Consider the following 18,331-nt stretch of genomic DNA (forward strand, 5'->3'; position numbering starts at 1 on the left):
AAGTGAAAGGCAAATGTTAGACGGTCTGGTTAAATTAAGCAGCGTGGAGGCTTAAACTTCAGTCTTTTGTGCTGGATTGTTCCTTGGAGTGCAGATGCCACATGGGTTTTCCCTAGAGAAGGTCTCATTTTTATCTCCATGTAAAATGGGAGAAGCTTTGTGGCATGAGAAAGTTCTTTCCTCTGTTGTTAAACTAAGGACTTATTTCCAATACCTTCCCTCCTTTAAGTAGGTGTCAGTCGCCTTTTTTTGGTTAGATACCATAGACTAATTCCTGTCTCTGCTCTGGGTCTGTAATTGTGCAGAGTAGTTCATCACCAAGGGAAAACAAGTCTTTCTTTATAACTGTTTCTCTTCATTTTATCTCGGCTTGTCAGTGTCTGGCAGATTCTCCATCCTTTACGCCATTCCTCTTCAGCTCACTAACAGAGCCGTCATTAGCTCTGCATATAGGGCAGGCTCGGGGATTTCATTACATCTCTGATGTTTTGCTCACTCTTTCTCGGGTTCTCTTTGAACTTTATTTTCTCTATAGGTGAAAAAGGCTGGGTTCTGCTCGGAATCTGGTCTCTGCTTTTTATGTTCTTAACACTTGTAATTACTACTGGACTGGACTGACATGAAGCGATGCTGTAACTGTGCCTAACGTTTCTGTTTGGAAAAGCACTTATGATGTTGGCATGTGTATCTCATTTTGTTAAGTTTACTTGTACTGTTTAGGACAATCTGAGGAGATTTATAATTGCTTGTTTTGTAATACAGCCACAAAGAATTAAGTAAAGGCTTTATAAGTAATCTTTCTTTTCCTCTAGCCAAAGAAACACTGTCATGTTTTCATATATCAGCTTATTTAGGGTCAAAGTTTGGCTTCTCTCTGCATTTGATAGGCATATGTAAGTGCTGCATCTGAGTAGTTCACAGAGGAATTTGGCACTTTGATTTTTAAATGCGGTGCCAAACATGTGGAGAGAACAGCATAGCTTGATTAGAATGGAGCCCATGCAACGACGGGAGGTATATTTTCAGCAAAAATTACTATGAGAAGAGATGACAACTTAGGAGACCAATTGCAATTAAAATTGTAACAGACTTGGAGGATGGATAACTGCTAGCTTTAGATATTTGATAGCTAGGCAGAAACTCAGAAAATAAGTGTTTGCTGAGAGCAGAGATATGGAGGAAAGATGGCTTTATGTTTAAGACTCTACACTGGGATTCAGAAAATTGACTTCAGTTCCTTTCCTGGCTGCCTCACAGGATGCCTCTGTAGTCTTGGGGATGATTACAAACTTTTGACCATATGTTTATGCTGCATCTAGTGATCTGGATGTATTTGGTCTTCATGAAGTTCTAGCCTACCAAGTAATATTTACTCATTAGTCTCTAACAGAAAGTAAACAAACGGTCTTTGGAAAAATTAAACTGAGTCATGTTTACACTGAATAGGGATTCTGTGTCCTGGTCAGTGATGGATGAAAAGCAGGACCTTCAGAGATGATGACTATATCAGACTTGATGCTCAGACCAGGCATAGGATCATTTAAGTTGTTTCAAATAATGTTGTGATGAGGGAGAGGGAAGAAGGGGAGGTGATGTTGACCATGAAGACTATGAGCTGTTTTCCCAAGATCTTAGTCATATAACTCAGGAAAGAGGAAGGACCTAACAGAAGTAGAGAGAGCCTTCCTCAAAGAGGACTTTATAATATCATTATTGTATCGGCCAAATGCAGGCACACTTCTTTTTTAATGAAGGAAAAAAAGCCTTTTTTTTTTTTTTTTTTTTTTGTTTTAGATAAATCATCCACAAACAAGCTTATGAGAAAGCTCGAAGGAAGAAGGCCAAAGAGGCATGCCAGAGAAGGAAGTTTGCAGAGTCCAAGGGGTTCAGAGAAGACTGCAGTGGGACTGCCTCTGAGAGGGAGCCTTTACATCACTAATTCTTGAAGAGTTTACCTTCTGGGACTCCGACCTTGGACTGCTGCCAGTCCTTGGCCTCTGGGCTGGTGAGTTAGTGATGGAAGGATACTCATCTCTGTTGTGCTGAAACATGATGTTTTCAGGTTGCTCAGCATGAGGGGTTTTGGTCTCTGATCATTCTGTTTCTCCTGCTCCAGTGATGAGAGGATGTCTCAAGTAGTTAAAGCACAAATCTGGGAGCTGGAAGACTTGGCATCTGTTTCTGAGGCTGCCACAGCCTATTTGTGATTTTGGACAAGGCAAAGAATGACAGACATTAGATGTAGCGTTTTCCAAATGGCTCAGGGCTCCCTTAACTCTGCTATCATTGGAGTCAATGGGACTTTCTCCCTTGATTTTTTTGGGAACGAGGACTTTATATTTCAGACTTCGTGTGAGATAGTTAGGTTTCTGTAATTTGGATACAGAAAGTGTGTGTCTGCTGCAGTGCAAGGAACTGATGCAACTTTTGCAGATGCTGTTTAGTGGGCGGGGGAAGCACAGTTTAACTAAAAAGGCAGGTGACATTCGGGCCCTAGTTATACCAGTTCAAATCCAAAATAATGTTGTTGGCGTGTTTGGCCAGAATTCATTGTTAGCAAATACCTCGTACTTCACAGTCACTCAGTGTAGGTACATGTGATGCAGTATGGGCAGGGGGATGGTGAATGGAAATTGATTAGTTTGGTCCTAGAAGATAGCCCAGACCCAGTAAATAGCATTGCAAGGCGTTAGCTTTGTAGTGCTGCTTTTCCACTGTAGCATTACAAGAAGAACCATTTACAGATCGCGCCCAATTCTGAAACAAGGAGAAGTTTCCACTTTAGAAAGGCTGGAGCTTCTATTTGGAAAATAAAAAAGTTCCTTATGGAAAATTAATTTTTTATTTTGACAGAAATATATAATGTTTTTCTCCGGTTTTGTAGAACGATGGACCCAACACAGTTTGTCAGAATAACCAATCCAGGGACCAAGGTCCCATCCTGGTGATTCATTTCCCTTTGGACTGTCTAGCAAAGAGATGGGGGTCCACACACAGTTGTTCCAGGGGAAGTGGCAGTATTGGCCCTGCAGGCAGCTCCCAGCCTGGGATTCCTCTGAAAAAGAGGAGGCATGAAGGAGGCATCAGGAAGAGAACAGGTGGTGCCATTTGCAGAGAACAATCTGCAGAAATGTGTTCAGTAAGCCCCAGAAATCCCAGATGCACTGTTCATTTGCAGTTGATATGCTGAGCGTAGCTTTGGTCATCTGACAAGGGAGGACAGGACCATGTTGCTCAATCCTGCTGCTGCAAAAAGATACACAGCCAGAGGGATGGAGTGCCACTGTCCCTAGAGAAAAAGGAATACTTGTGTGCTGCTTATGCTCAGGAGGCCTGCTCAGGCGAGTCCCTTCTGTACTGTGGGCAGTCTAGAGGCAGATGAACATTGTGTTAGTGAGAGCTGCTTGACTGGTTATTGGGGATCCTAGAAGCCCTGTGAGTTTGATCTTAAAATCTGCTTGAGCTTCAAGTACTTTGGTCTATGGCATGGCTGCTGCAAGCTTGGGGTTGCTGGCCTGGAGCCGTCAGTGCTGTAAAAGCCCAGGCTCTGTAAGCTGTTTCCTTGGAGTCCTGCAGTGTGAGCTGGCGGGGAGCCGTGCAAGGTGGTGGTAGAGACCAACAAGACAAGCTTGGTCCCTTCACACCTCTTTTTTGATAAACCTGGTGAAACCAAAAGACTGGATGTGTCAATGTTGACAAATCAAGCTGTACTGTCAGAAAAGAGTTGTCTTGGGATTTTCCTAGGCAGATCTACTTACTGCATGCTGGGTCTGGTTTAGAAACAATTGCAAAGAGTGAACTTTGCTCAATGGGTTTTAAGTCTTTGACCTTCATTGCTCAGAATGGTGCTCAGAAACTGTCGTCTTTGGAGGAGGAAAGGCATTTTCTTTCACTAAAGATGTTTGCAGTTATTTCCTGTCTTCCCTTCAACTCTTTTCATATTTATATTAATATTTTCAATGCTAATGAGAATCATCACTATATGCTAAAAAGATCCCCTGTCCCTTAAAACTCTTCTTGAAATAGCCAAAGACAAAAAAAAAGTAATGAACTAAAGCTCCCTCTGAGTCTTTGACTCATCTGATCACCTAAATTAATCAGCTTTAAAGAAATGTGTGCGGCTTGTTGCGTCCAGGGCACTCTGTCTGGCTCCATGACTTACGTTGCTTTGTCTGGGTATCACAGCGTGCATATGGTGTGGGATTATGCTCTGTCCTCAAGTGCCTGCCACACTTACACTGTGTAATCAAACTGAATTCGGGATGAATGTCGGCTACAACAAAAAGGTATTTCCAAGCAGCTGTAATTTTAGCTTACAGGCCTTTTAGGATCAAATCTTCATCTCCAGTATAAATCCACTGAAGGAAAGAGTTTATTTAGATGCACACCTGTTGAAAGCAGAATCTAGACCTACATCTTGTCTTCAAGCAACATCCCGGGCCCTGCTTCTGTGACCTTCCATGTATATATACATGCTTTTAGTGACAGCCTTAAATTAATAGTCATGGCTGTATGTGGAATAGGCAGGAATGAAAACAGTGCCTAACTCCATGGCGTTCTTAGTGGAAACATTGCAAGCAACGTGGTCTAGCGCTGGGAGGCACCAGCCCTAGGTTGGGGTTCCTGGCTTCCCCCAGCTGTGCCACTGGCTTGCTGTAAAATCCTTCACAAATCACTCACCTTCTCTGGAGGTTCAGTTTTGCTTTTGTAAAGCAGGAACAATGATTCCTTTCAGCTGCGCCTCCACAGCAGTGATTGAGCGGGGCTAACAAGCAGTAATGCAGTCTTCAGGGAGTGGCAGCGCTGAAGCTACTCCAGTGAGTGTTTTGTACTAGGAGAAGAATGGATGCTTAAAATATTTAATCAACAATCTCTGGGTATATATACCCCCACTTCTGCATTAAATGCTCTTAGTGATTTAGGGCTTTATTATGTCTTCCCCTCTTTTGTTTATCTCATGTTCTCATCAACAGGAGCTTCATTTTAGACTATGGTAAAGCTTTTTAACCATACTTTTACTGGATATAGTCATTAGGAAATCTTCTGCATATGCTGTTTTTTTTTTTTTAATAGTGACCCCATTCTCACTTTATGAACTATCTTGACTTTTTTTAAAGGGAAACAATAATGAATTTCCATATGGGCTATACCTTGTAAAAAGATTATCTCCGTTTATTCTTTTTATAAAGTTTTCAGAAGGGAAGGCACTGTCCCAATGCACAGAAGCAATTTTTCTTTTCAATGGATCCTGTGACTCAAATCTAAACCTTTGCTCTCAGAGGAACACTTTTCAAATGTTTACTTACTGCTTGATTCCTGATAGGCAGTCTGGAAAAAAAACAGATGAGGTGTTGCTCCTGAAAGTTATACTGCTTTATATTGTTTGAAAGGCAGAGATTGAACTGATTTGTCTAGCAGCTTGCCTTTTCTCAACTGGGGGAAAGAGTTCCTTTGTAGCTCAGGCTTTTATCAACAGTCCCGTAAAAGTGTTTTATATATATACATAAAAAATCATACAACATTTATATAAAGCCTTTCATCTTGATGGCTCCAAGGTAGTTGACAAATTTGTCAAGTAATTTGTCAACTACTTTCCTCAAAGTTATCTCTCACTCCAGCACAAAAATGGAGGTATTTCTATGCTGGGTGAAATTATTCTTGCTACTAAACAGCTTTTTAAAATAACCATCAGACCTGTAATGCATGCGTTACAAAATTTTAATCTAAGAATTTTAGAAACGTTTTCCTGGTCTTCTAAAGGGATTTAATTAAATGTGAAGTCACCTTCTTTTTCTGGTGGTGCCCAGGGGAACTGGTGCATGAGGCGTGCTGAGCAGGAGAGGATCGGCACTGTGCGTGTTCTGTGGGTAACTGGGAAAAAAAAAGATAAATAATACAACACTGAAGACAAAACTGGGTCTTAGAAAGATCCCCTCTGACAGTCATTTGGTGACAAATTCCTGTTCTGTGGCACAGCTGTAACAGATTGTTGTGTATGGGTAAAACCTGCATGAACCAATGGGGACGCCTGCTCCTCTCTGGTATACCCTTACCCGTCCCAGGCTTGGTGAGGACCCTCTGTGCCAAGAGCGGGTTGCCTTCCTGGGGCTGGTGGTGTTCCTCGCAGCAATTTGCCCTTTACCTCACTGATGGCACCATGACCTTCTGTGTCCAGTATTTCCATAGAAGCTTTATATACGAGCAGCATTTGCCTCTTCTGGAAGGGCTCTGCATTCACACATCCCACATACATACACGCTCGGCATCTGTAAGGCTTCATCAGAGGATCCTCTTGGCTGCTGAACCTTTCCCTTGTGCAAGTCGTTGGCTACCTCGTGAGCAAACACGTTGCAAAGTGACTAAGGGTTTTGTGATGGGATCCATAGCATGAGTGTGTTAATGGAGTCAAGTGCTATTTATTGGCTCCAGCGTGTTTCACTGCGCCCTTGGCGCATTTGTGCTTCCTGTATGAAACTTGGCTGAAGGAGTCAGAACTGCAAGACATCATCCCAAATTCCAGCTGGGATGCGTAACTTGGCTACATGACACTCTCCCCTCTTTGCCCCCCTTAGCCACTTCCCATGTTAAATAGTTTCTCAGGACTCAAAGGGGAAGGGGGAGATAATCTGCAGGCCAGTGATTCTGATAAGTAGAAAAATTGCATAAATAAATTAGCCATGATTTATAGTAAGAAATTGTCGCTTGTCTCACTTGCCTGGAAGTTGTAGCTTGCTGAAATGACAGTCCTTGTCTTGCTGTTGGGGGGCTGGAATGCAGCAAGTGAATGCTGGGGGTAGGGATTTATTTCAGACATATTTTCAAATTGAAAAAAAAAAAGGTGTGATTTATTTTCTTTTGCTGCAGCCTGCTCCCAATTTTCAGTTTACATTAATAGCTATGGGAACAGCAGTTCTTATTGCCATATACTTTAGCTATTAACACCGTGTCTGGTTTGACAGTACATCTCTCTTAATTTTTTTTTATTCCCTTGCGGTCATAAAATATGTATCAGCCTTCCTTTTTAATCTTCTTTGGCATGTCCAGCTAGTTAATTTGCGTCTTTCTTTCCTCCTTTACAATTTGATTTCTCTAACATCATATACTTAACCAGAAGAAACAAACCAACTCTCTATCAAAAGTTCCTTTTATTTTTTTTTTAATTAGTAATTTGTTTGAATTCATATTTAATGGAATGTTTTCTCCAGGAGCCCCTAACGGCTTTCTACCCCAAATGTTTGCTTCATTGATATTTTAATTGCTGTATTAATCAGCATTCTGAATAAGAGGTCTTTCCCCTAGTTCAGTAAATCCATACTGGTTGAGTAAAGCATGTCTGTGATTTATGTGCAGATAAACAGCTTTGGATTCTATCCAATCGCTTCATCAGTTTTAATTCGGCTGCCTAATCAGTAGCAAACAGGAGGGTTGTTTTTTGTTGTTTTTTGCTTTGTTTTGTTTTTAACGGGGTGGGGGCTGTTAATACAGGATTTGGCATGTTCCCCAGAATGGCACAGATAGCTCCCCATTTCTCATCATGTTCATGTCACAGTCAGCTCTAACTTTCTAAAAGAGTTTATAAGAAGGGGATGAGATGCCAAGACCTGCCTTTGGGCTTTCGGTGGTATCTAAGGAACCACATAGATATGCAGTCTGAACAACAACTCTGCTCTTATCTCATGTTTTATAAAGGACATCCCTCAGATGAGTGAGAAAAGTGGAAAGGCTCGTATAGAAGCAGATTTTATTTCCTGTGTGTGTTTAGGGGTTGATGTCTTCAAAATTATTTTCACAGCAATCATGTTACTGCTGTTGCTGTTCCTTAATAGACGTAATGACTCTGATGGGGTCTGGGAGGCAGAGGTGAGCGGTGCCTGTGGGGTGCAGCTGTGTAGGACCGTGTAGCCTGCTCTCACCTTTGCAGCTCCAGCCTACAGGTTGCTGTTAGGTGTCAGCTATGGGCACAGTGCTGTAAAGGCCAGGGTGGGCCAGGTGACCCCAGGCTGAGGCTCTTCTAACTTAAAGCTCGTGACCAGAGTTCCTGAGCTCATTTTTGCCTACAATAACCCAAGCAAATGCCTGTTAAGGTTAAAATATCGGACCATTTACATTATTATCTATTAGCGCCATGTGTCCAGAGGTGAAGTGTTCTCTGATTTATAAGCAGCCTCTGAAGGATTCCAAAGAGCAGCCCCATTTTGGTCATCAGAAATAGGGCAAGCAATTCCATCTGTAATAATAAAGCTTACCTAAAGAGCTCAGCATGGTTTGAATAGTAAACCATGCCTGTGTGTCTCTGAACCTTGTCAGCTGTCCTGGCTGCCCTTCGTTTCACCGTGCAACAGTGCCTGGCCACTTGCCTTGCACCGGGAGACTGCAAGAGATATTAGTAGCTGTTCTTCTGTATCTGTTTTTTCCTGTTTCGTAGCAGCCCTTGCTATGTAGGCAAGCAGCAGGCTTGGGAAGGCTGTGCTAGGCTGGGTGGCCACCACTGGACTGTTAAGGAGACAGGTTAATTTAGAAGGAGAAGACATTGGCATTGCTACTGTATATTCTTGGGGGTTTACATCATAATGCAGGTGACATATACCACCTTTTTTCCATTTCAGGTTAAAACCCCACAGGTCTGTGTTTCACTATTACCAAGATGAATCCCAACGAGAGCTGCTAAATTCCAACTTTTTGGCTCAGCCTTAATGCCTTGCACACACCCATAGCTGAAGGGACTTTAAATAGAGCTTTGAATCATCCTGAAATTCAGAGAATTAGGCTGGGCTGGAGGGAAGGGCAGTAGACTGAGTTTGTGGCATTTTGGGATCAGTTTGCAATGCAGATGTGCATGTCCCGAGGGACCTTGGGCGAGGTGTTTAATCCATCTGCTGTGCTGGGATTTTTATAGCTTGCAAAAGGGCAACAACACCTCCCCGCCTTAGACTGAGGATGAAGAGAGGATAAAACTCATTAATGAAGAGAAGACATTCAGATCCTGTGTTGATTCTGGTACAGCTCCATCTCTGCTACGACAGTCACCGGGCTTTTTATTGGCAGTGCTCGAAGATTTTTCACAGATGGTTGTGAACATTTTTATACTCTTCTTGTGCGTGGTCAGAGGAAGGCAACATGGCTGCCCAGGGTTGGGGAGCAGTCAGTGACAAGGTGACAGTCGTGCCCCTGTCAGCAGATCCCCCTCTAGCCTCAGGGAGAGCAGAGATGCCTGGTTTCTGCTGCTCCGCAAAGGCTGTGAGCGGGCTCTTGCGCTAGTCCCACAGGTTCCTTGCCTCGGGATGGGCAGTTTATTCTTTTAATGTTGGAATTCCCTGCTTTTGGCTAAGACAGCATGGATTTGGAGGGGTGTGCGGAGGGGAAAATTTGGCCATTAGACTACGTTACTTATATTATCCTGTTTTTTTTTAATTGATGACAGCACTACGGAGTGACTACGAGGCTTGGGATTTTCCTGGCTTTGACTGAGCACACTCTATGGGCCTGGTTCTTTTAACCTCAACAGATGCTCTGAGCATCCCGTTCCTGTTAAAATTAATGTGAAACAAACTTCCCAAGTCCTGAAAGATGAAGACTATCCCATCTGTCTGTCTGCTGCTTTAATGGAGAGATAGGAAAGGTTTCATGCTGTAACCTGAGAGGGAATTCAAACATCTGAGAAGTAATTTCAGGAGAAGGCACAGTTTCTTGCAGGTGAATTTAGTGAATCCTCTATTTCTGGCCAGAAGGGAGCTATTATATTTAGAGAGTTAGGCAGTTTACAGACCAAAATCCTTCTGGTGATCAAACCTGAGAATTTGTGCTGAGCAGTGGCTTAAGTTTTAGAAAAGACAAACAGTCCTGGAGGTCTGAGCTAAGAGACGCATCTTATTTTCTTACAACCTTGTACGCTGGGCTCTGAACTGCCTCCTGGGTTATCACCAAAAAAGAATTTCCACTGTTATAATTTTAAAGAGCAAGAGTCAACTGGCAGCAAAGACTGGGTCCTTTTGTCAGGTGCTCTGTCCATATCGCGTTCCCTTGTGTTTCCCACTTTCAGGATTCAGCCCTGGCAGAACAGCTGCAGAAATTTTCACATCTTCATCCCTTTCCTATGATTTCTTCCATAAGGGAAGACTGATAGGAGAAGGAAGGAAATGTGAGAGTGTGTATATGTGTTAGTCTTAGAATGTTGAAAGAAGGGACTGTGGGAGCATTTTCTGGTTTATGGAAATGTGATGAATGAGGCTTCTTGTACAAAACAATTCCTTCAGTCCTCTTGGTGAACTTGGTGTCCGGTGCCTCTGTTGCTGCAGTTTGCTTTTTTCAGATGTTGCTACATTTATTATGACTTTTCTTTATTTTTTGTTTTCCTTTTTCTCTCTTCCTTTCTCCCTTTCCCCTTCCCCTTTCCCCTTTTCTTTTTCCTTTTCCTTTTCCTGATTCACACTATTTAGAAGCCATTGTTCAAGAAAGAATTACCAGAGAGGTCTGCTAATGCCTAAAGTCTCATTGCCCATGCCTGAGCACGGCACCTTAACCCATGGGAGCCCTCTGGCACAATATAGGGTTTTGACAGGTCAGATTTTAGTTTTCCTGGAAAAAACATTTTTGTCTTTTTAGTATCTCCATTCCTTGTCTATGGTGTAGAGTTAACAGCATGTGCTCCTTCTCAGGAGTGCAGTGAGGAAAAACCCATCTGGTTTGTGAATGCTCAGACATTGATCTAATGGAAGCCATGCAAATAACTAGATAAATGATTTCAGTGAGATCGCCTGTCAAGCATAATAGGTAGCAGGGTTAGAATCTCTTCATAGTGAATCATTTCTTACTGGCTGAGTGGGACTTGTGCTCACAAGCCATTTTGCAGAAGCGTCCTCTGATTCTTGCTGTCTCTATCTTTTCCCTGCCTACACACTTAGCTCCTTGATTTCTTGCTGGTAAGCTCCAGGGAGCAGAGACGACCGTGGCCAACCTCTGCACAGTGCTTAGCACAAAGAGTTCAGGCATAGGGTAGGCTTTGGGGTGCTGCTATAATATGAAACTAAAGGATAAACTATTAGAAAATAATCTAGAATTTCTTATAATGTGATATAATTTTTGCCTCTACTTTCATCAGGTTGTGGTGCAATTGGGATTTTGGATAAGACAGAAGGGTGATAATAAGGGAAATAACCTTTGAGGTGTGGGTTTCATCTCAAAGGTTTGTTCATTTTGTGCTTTGCTTTAGGATGAGTACCCTTGGTGTTTCAAAGAGGGGGGATATGGGCTCACAGCTAGCGTGCTAGATGTCTGCCCTGCCAGCCTTGCTGTGAGACCTGGGGCAAATCCTGTAGGCTGCGTTCACGTCTTCATCTGGCTGCAGCTCCTGGATTGGCTCAAGCAGTTTAAATAGGTCTTTACTAACCCGTATCTGACTGCATTTGCAAGTAGTTCTGCTGACAGAATGGAGGGTGCAATGAACTCTAGCAGGGGTGAGCGATGAGGCAGGGTGGTGGGTGGTCGGGACAGGAATGTCCCCAAAGAGAACGCTGCAGTGAGGAATAAGATGTGTGTTCACAGCCCACATTTCTCACTGGTGCAAATCTCCCACTTGGAAACTGGGGCAAGAACGATTCCTTGTCTCTTCCGTGAGGATGAAGCAGGATTGTGAAAAGTTCAGGCAGGGCTGCACAATTTCTAAGTTAGATTGAGTGTGTTAAAATATTTATTGTTTCTACAAGCATTTTCTGGTAGCGAATCTGTAGGCTAGGATTTTTGCAGAAAGAAAATAAAAAGAAAAAAGATTGCAGCTGAAGCAAGTCTTGAAGCAACCTTCAGATAAGCATTAAGGAAATTTTGTACACTGTTTTGTGGTTAAGCTTAAATAATGTTATTTACATTTTGTTTCCAAAATAGTGTCAAAATTTGATGTTAAATTCTCTTCCCCATCGGATATAAGATGTAGTTAGAAATATCTACTGAAGACTCTTTTTCTGATCTTTTCACAGGTTACTAAGGATTTTCCCTGGAGCTTGATTTTGAATATGACACTTCAGTAATGCAGAGGCTGTAAGTAAATAAAATAATGTTTGCAACCCGTCTTTAACAGCTGTGTTTACACTCTTTCCAGAGCTTCACTAGAACTCGTCTTTGCTATACTCTACCTTGCAATGGGTTTGCAAGGAAGTTTGCAAACTTGCCTCTCCTCGGCAAGTTTGCTGATGACACAAAGCTGGGGGGGGTGGCTGACACACCAGAAGGCTGTGCCGCCATACAGAGAGACCTGGACAGGCTGGAGAATTGGGTAAAGAGGAACCTTATGAAATTCAACAAGGGCAAGTGTAGGGTGCTGCACCTGGGGAGGGATAACCCCATGCACCAGTACAGGTTGGGGGCTGACCTGCTGGAGAGCAGCTCATCTGAAAGAGACCTGGGAGTCCTGGTGGACAACGGGATGACCATGAGCCAGCAATGTGCCCTCGTGGCCAAAAAGGCCAATGGCATCCTGGGGTGCATCAAGAAGAGTGTGGGCAGCAGGTCGAGGGAGGTCATCCTCCCCCTCTACTCTGCCTTGGTGAGGCCGCACCTGGAGTACTGTGTCCAGTTCTGGGCTCCCCGGTTCAAGAAGGACAGGGAACTGCTGGAGAGGGTGCAGCAGAGAGCTACCGAGATGATGAGGGGACTCGAACACCTCTCTTATGAAGAAAGACTGAGGGATTTGGGTCTCTTCAGTCTGGAAAAAGGACGGCTGAGGGGGGATCTTATCAGCACTTATAAATACTTAAAGGGTGGGTGTCAGGAGGATGAGGCCAGGCTCTTTTCAGTGGTGCCTAGCAACAGGACAAGAGGTAATGGGCATAAACTTGAGCATAGGAAGTTCCACCTAAATGTGAGGAGGAACTTCTTTACTTTGAGGGTGGCAGAGCACTGGAACAGGCTGCCCAGAGAGGTGGTGGAGTCTCCTTCTATGGAGACATTCAAAACCCACCTGGACGCGTTCCTGTGCAGCCTGCTCTAGGTGACCCTGACATGGCAGGGGGGTTGGACTAGATGATCTCCAGAGGTCCCTTCCAACCCTATGATTCTATGGTTCTATGACTAGAAGCTGACACGGTTCTAAAGTGGATCATGCCATTGTAGACACTTTGCTTTATCAGCATCCTGTCTCATGTAAGAGCTCCAATAATGGTTGCTTAATCTGCAGGAGGAAAGCCAAAGGCATCTGTCAGTATTGCAGGCAGTGCCACAAGCAGACAAAAATAAAAATACCTTATTAGCGTAGATGAGCAGTGAATAAAATGCAGTGATACATTACCAAAAGCTGACGTGCGGTTTGTTCCCAGGCACAGAACAAAGGCCAAGAACCTTATTTTACTTGTGATACCACTAATTAAAAAGGCCTACTAGAAGCTGAATGAATGAACCTGAGGGGTTGCTGCCCTGGTCATGTATTTGTTGGCCCTTGGTATCTTGGTGTCAGAGTTAGATATCTGAGGAGTCTTATCACAAAGGCAAGCTTTTGTGCAGTTCCTGGTTATGAATGCTTGAAAAAGATACAATTTCTTTCTCTTCCTCCACTTTTCCCATCTTTTTCTAAGGTGAATTAGTGAGCTGTTAATTTTGGTAGCTCCTTTCTGAATTCTGCATTGTTTTTCCTAATCAGTTCTCTCAGATCTGCTCAATCTCCATTTAATTCAGTCAGGTACTCAACATCCAAACCTCTTGTAATAAAGAGAGTGCTAATTTTTCCTTTTATTTCAATTGTAGTTGATGGTTTTCGTCAGGTGTTATCATATAACTCAATCACCTGCCATTGGAATTTGTAATTTAATCAATAAAGGAGGCAATTTTTCTCAAGGAGATCAAAAGAGAAAGAGCTCAAGGAAAATGCACGGTAAAAGGAAGGTGAAGAACAAAAAAGGATGATAGGAACTGTGGTTTGCACTTAATAGCCACACACCATGGTGATTCTATCCGCCTGGCAAGTAGTAAGCAAAAGAGTTACCACCATTTTAGAATTAATGAATCTAATGAGTGCATCTATGCACTCATCTTGCAAAATCTAGAGGGAAAATTATGAATGTTACTTTAAGATGCTATGACAAGTACCTTGTGTCAACTCCACCACACTGAACGGCTTTAGCAACCATGTGCAGTAATATTCACACTAACAGTTTGATACCAAGAGAGACACCTAGAGATGAAACTCTGTGCTATGTGAGATTCTCCAACTTTTCTGTTCACATGCCTTTGCTACATTGCTCTTGCTGTAGACAAGGGCAGAGGAGGGAGCAGCCACAGCATCAGGCCACTCTTGATGTGCTCATTGAACAGCTCAAGGCTTTGCAGCACAGGGCCTCAGTAAAAGGTGGCTGTGGCCTGTGTACCTGCTCTGTCCCCTGCCTCTCTGTTTACTTCCGCTGCTTCTGCTGCCCCAAAGGAGGAGGTGGCACTGCACTAGCTTGGCAGGATGAGGGGATGGCTACTCATTACTAGCAGTGAGATCTCCCTTGGTTTCATGCCCTGGCCAATTTGAGAAGTGCAGTATCCGGAAGAGCATCTCTGCCAGTTCTGCTGCAGAAGTGAATTTTGTCCCAAGGAGGAAGGTCTGTTTTGCGCTCAGCCTCTGGAAGGCAGCATCCCTTTCTCACACTGCCAAGCAGCTTTGAGCAAGGCCTGGGAGGCCGACTGAATGGCCCACTGGAGAAGCACTTGTGCTAGGTCACAGCTGGGAGTCGTTTCTTGGCTCCTTGACTTCAGAGGGAGATTGCCTGTACAGGTCTCAAAAATCAGGCCTCTGAAGCGTCACCCACGGTTTTGCTGATAAATTGCTGATAAGTATTATAGTCTCAACTTGGCAAGTTCCACAGAACTCAAGATGAAAAGTATCAAAATTATTCATTCAGAAAATGTTAAGATTTAAAATTGCAATAAATCATTGGTCTTTAAGGGATATCAAAATGATGATTTGCTTATGTCCCTCCCAAAGCCTCGTTGCTAGCGCTGTAGCCACATTTTCTGCAAATGAAATGTTGAGCCAGCCACTGAAATATGCATCTTGGGGGATTTTTAGAACAAGTTTTTTAATTGAAGTGGGCACATTAGTAAAGAAAGGCTTAAGAATACAACGTTTTGGGGAATTTTAACATGCAGTATGCGGCATTTGTCTCAAAGCTTTTAGTACTCCTCTTGAGTGCTACTACAGATTGAGTAAAAGGATATTTAGAGAGTCTTTAGGTGCTTATTTTCAACCTGGGTTGACAAACATTTCGTGTGGTAAGCGCATAATTTCATAAAACAGTAAGACAATCTACTGATGAACTCTACAGTGAATGATCCAAAAAACCCCCACCCCAAACACTCTACAGCATAAGCTATCACTTAATTGTAACAGAGACGTACCTCAAGGTTTAAATGTTGAACATTGTGAACTGAAGAATGCTTGGACAAGTGCTACATTGAAATGGCTTGGTCCTCATTTCTCAGCAATTCTGCCTTTCTGCAGCCCTCTTGAATTCAAGTCCTGCTCCTGTTTGGCACAACTGTACCAGAAACTTTTGGACAAGGAATGTGTGAAGCATGCCAATCAGACAGCTACAAAATCTACAAAACTGCAACTGGCCAACTTTTGACAAATCACTCCCTCTGCCCTTGGAAAATATCATAGAAGCCTTTTCTTGTATGAGCAATATTGTAAATATTGGTTCATCTTTCTTTCATGAACCTATGTTTAAGTCTATTCCCCAACCTTTCAACAGTGCCAAAGGATTACCAAACATGCACCATATGATTGCTTATGATCCTTGGTCCCTTCTAGTACACACCAAATAATGTCATCAAAGTCAGTGCAGTTCTGCCTGTCGTGTTTGGCCAAATATGAGTGCAGAATTTCTTCCACTGAGTAGCTTAATGTGCTGTATTTGAAGATTCACTTTTTGGAGCAACTAGACTTTGACTGGCCAAAGCAATCAGTGTTTTGCCTAGCCAGGCAGCCTAGGGAACCCAACTGTAAGAAGTGAAAAGCTTCTGATGAGAACCGAGGTTGAAAGCATTTCTTGGGGTTGATTTAGCACTCAAGAGCTCAGTGCTTTCCTGAATTGGAGCATCCTCAGAAATAAGCAGTGGCACATGCAGACTGCCCCTGTGTCCTTCCCACAATAATGACTTCCTCTTTTCACCTAAAAAGGAGAAAAAAAGCACTTATGCTTTAGTCCCGCTTGTCAGTGGTATTTTGCACAAAAGCCCTCCCACAGAGCAGAATAAGTGGGGGCTTGAGAATCATGCATGTGTATAGTATGTCCAAAAAAGTTTACATATATGTTCATTCCCCCCCCCCCCCCCCCCGCCAAAGTCTCTTGTCTTTAAACCACTAAAACATTTTGAAACACTTGGATTAGTTTTTATGTCCTGCTCCCAGCACCAAACCACCCGTTTTAGTGATTCCACACAGATTAGGAATTTGGAAAAAAAAAAAAAAAAAAAGAACATTGCAGCATCTTTTAGCTCATCTCTTAAAGGACTTTGAGTTTTGCTTCCGCTGTTTTTGAATTCAACAGGCTGCAGACGGACTGGGTGTCATTTAGCTATTAAAGATTTTTGTTTTCCTGATCATTGTGAAGTAGCATCATTAACACAGGCAAATTACCATGCTTCACTGTGCTGTGTCCATGGTACATTAGAAGCCCTTTCCCATTGGTAAAGCTGGGTCTATTCTTCCGTAAAATGAGGGGCCCATTGGCAGTTCTTTGGCAAGTGAGACAGAAGGACTATTTAATGAGAAGGAGAGTGGTCTAATAAGGGGGAAGAAGCTGAATGTGACAATTGCAGGGAAAGATAGCAGAAGGGTGATTTATAAAGCACTGCATTATTGGGAAAAAATATTCATCTAATTAACAGGGCCAGGGAAGGAGGGGTTTGTAGTTTTGGGGTAAATGAGTAACATGATTTTTCCAAAGTGCGTTTTAGAAAAGCCAAGCACTCCATTCCATTTCTCTTCCCCATACCAAGTGCTGTGCTTTCAGACTAATGGAAACTGGTTTGTATTGCTTAATTTTCCTCTTTGAAATGGTGTATTGGCTTTTGATGAAGAAATTGGACTTATGCTTGAATATGTCTGGATTTTACAAATAGGTTTTTTGTTTAATAAGATGAAACCAATTAACCAGAAAAGTCATTGCCAATGGATTTTACAAGTACATAAAAATATATTGCTTTTTCTTGAAACATTTCATCACCCTTTTAAACGTTCCTTTTTCTTTCCTTTGCCACCAGTTGACAAAGCACTGTGATGAATTTATCCCCTCATGCCTTTTCCTGGAGATTGATCTCTGGCCCTGATCGTGTGTGTGTTTGTTGGGGGGGTTGTAGGCATATGCATATGCATCTATTTATTTCTGTCTCACTTTGCCCCTGGTGGTGTTCAGTGCATTTAACTTGTGGTCTGAGGAAAAACAGAGCACACAAGCTATAAAAAGGTCTTCTTAAAAGGTTACTTAAAGTGGCACAGGACCCAAGGGCTAATGAGCAATCTCTCAAAGCCAGGTGTTAATGCAACTGCTGAAACATTTGGTGCAGCTGAGATGTTGAGGAAGGCAGTAGCACCTGGTTGTTACCCTACTGCATCCCTGGGAGAGGAAAGGTTTCCTGCAAACTCTTCTGAGGTCCCTCATTACGCCAGCTTTGCCTTGCAAGCGAGGGTGGGGACAGGGGCAAACTGTCCCTCAGTGATGCAAAGGTCTGTGGAACTGAGGTCTGGTCTCTGCCTGCCTGTCTCTGCACAGTATTGCTCATTTAATCACCTCTAGCGATATTTTACTTCCATTCTGAATAATTAAATTGGAGGGAATTTTAATATGAGGCCCCACCAGCCTCCTCTACCCCTAAATTTCCGTCAACTTTCTGCTGGTGAGAGGGCTGGGTGACACACAGGACATGGGCGCACACTGAGGAATTATAGAATTTCTCTTTCCATTACCTCAACCCTCCCCATTCCCTCGTAGCCTTGCCTTCTGCTTAAACTGCGAAGGATATTAACTTCTATGAGTATGTGGGGCGGTAACCCAGGCAGGCGTCGCCTCGGGATGACATGGTTTTCCCTGCTCTGATCAGCAATGTGTAAGTTGAAGCATAAAGAGTCTGCTTTGATCCCTAATAACTTTTCTCGTTTGCTTTAGTTACCAGCTGGTACAGAGATGACTAAAACATGGTACTTTGGGGTAAAACAGCGTGTCCATCCAAGTACATGGCATATGACACAAAATTAGCTGTTGCAAACAGACCTCTCTGTTCCTGCCAGCTTTGCCCCATCCTTCAAGAAAACATCTGCATCATCTAAAAGAATAACAAACACTAATTTTTGGTAGTACAAAAG

The 18,331-nt window shown here is 42.9% G+C and overlaps 1 protein-coding gene across 4 annotated transcripts in view; it reads left to right on the forward strand.

The window, feature by feature from the left end:
* SEMA5B (semaphorin 5B) overlaps positions 1 to 18,331 on the forward strand; it is a 277,297-nt gene that overhangs the window by 74,288 nt on the left and 184,678 nt on the right. For 3 of the 4 annotated variants that reach the window (XM_054209282.1, XM_054209283.1, XM_054209286.1), the window contains exons 2-3: positions 1,795 to 2,005; positions 11,970 to 12,030. The gene's annotated coding sequence lies outside the window, so the exon portion shown is untranslated. The remainder of the gene's footprint in view (positions 1 to 1,794; positions 2,006 to 11,969; positions 12,031 to 18,331) is intronic. The other variant, XM_054209284.1, reaches the window with a different exon arrangement.

Source organism: Rissa tridactyla, chromosome 7 (assembly GCF_028500815.1).
Source record: "Rissa tridactyla isolate bRisTri1 chromosome 7, bRisTri1.patW.cur.20221130, whole genome shotgun sequence".
Classification (NCBI taxonomy): Eukaryota; Metazoa; Chordata; class Aves; order Charadriiformes; family Laridae; genus Rissa; species Rissa tridactyla.